This window comes from Elephantulus edwardii, unplaced genomic scaffold (assembly GCF_000299155.1).
Source record: "Elephantulus edwardii isolate Elephantulus edwardi_28Jun2011 unplaced genomic scaffold, EleEdw1.0 scaffold00500, whole genome shotgun sequence".
Lineage (NCBI taxonomy): Eukaryota > Metazoa > Chordata > Mammalia > Macroscelidea > Macroscelididae > Elephantulus > Elephantulus edwardii.
In genome coordinates this window covers 406,398-407,815 of record NW_006400250.1, presented here as the reverse complement: position 1 = coordinate 407,815, position 1,418 = coordinate 406,398, and positions in this window count along the sequence as shown.

Sequence of the window (1,418 nt, the reverse complement as noted above, 5' to 3'; positions counted from 1 at the left end):
ACGGCGCAGGAGAGGAAGGCCCTCTATGAGGTGGATTGATTCAGTGACTGGGATAATTGGGATGGGAGTGTCGGAGACAGTGCTATTGGCACAGGACACAGCGGAGTTTAGGGCTGTTGTACATAGGGTCGCTATGAGTCGCAGGCGACTCGACGGCACAGGATCCAGATTCTTCTCTATAGGGTTGCTATAAAACATACTTGACTTAAAGGCACTTAACAACAACCATAGTTGTGCATTCCCATTCTAATGTTTGTAATTTTTGTTTCTTCCACATAACCTAAATTCCACGCAGAATCTCAGTCTTGTGTTAAAAGAGAGGAGTCTGAAGTATTTGAATATTTATTAACTTAGGCATTACTTCTCTTGATCCTGTAAGCTTTTCTTGATGGTAAAACAAGAACTCTTGTCTGAAGGTCAGTATCCATGTCCTTGGCATCTCATCGATATTCTTTACCTCACAAGTAATACTGACAAACTTTTTCTTGAAAGGTCTGCATGGCTAGTTCCTGCTATCATATTTTAGCTACGATTTTCTTCTTATAATCTCCTCCTTTGTAAAAAGGGGGAAAAAGTCTGTAAAATGTATGTAAATGAGAGGATATTATTACATTCCAAGAGAGGATATTATTACATTCCAAGAAAACTATATTTATTAAAAAATGTAAGAATTATAAAAGATTTTTTTTCATGGACATAGTTGTTAAGCTCTTGCTTTCAGACACCAGAAACCTCTTTCCCTCTCTCTATCCATGTGAGAATAACAGTATTTTAGGGCAAACTTCCTCAGATCACTGATTATACCAAAAGTTTGGTTAGGACAACACACAAGAAATAAAACAACAGTAGCAAAAAGGACTTAATTTCCACTTATTTCTAAACTAATTTAAAAAATGACAATTAGAATATAGCCAAAACTTGTTTTCATTGTATTAATAAACAGCTCTAGTTCCTGCTTCCAAGATTTGGACTTTTGAGGATCATAACAAAAAACTGTCATTAGTATTAGGGACATCTCAAAGGCAGTGTGTTGTTCCAAAGAGAGTTTTATGGTTCTCTCAAATTTTTACTTGTATGGCAGCAGATAGAATGCAAAGGTTATCTTTACAGTTGTTGTTCATCCTCTAGTGCGTTTTCAGAGACAATGAATCACATGAGAGGAGACTGACTTCTCATCATTCATTATGTTGTTATTATGTGCCGTTGAGTCGCTTGCAACTCATAGCGACCCTATGTACAACCGCCCTAAACTCCGCTCTGTCCTGTGCCAATCACACTGTCTCTGACACTCCCATTCCAATTAACCCAGTCACCGAATCAATTCACCTCATAGAGGGCCTTCCTCTCCTGCGCCATCCCTCCACCCTCCCAAGCATGATGTCCTTCTCCAAGAACCGGTCCCTCCTCACAACATATCC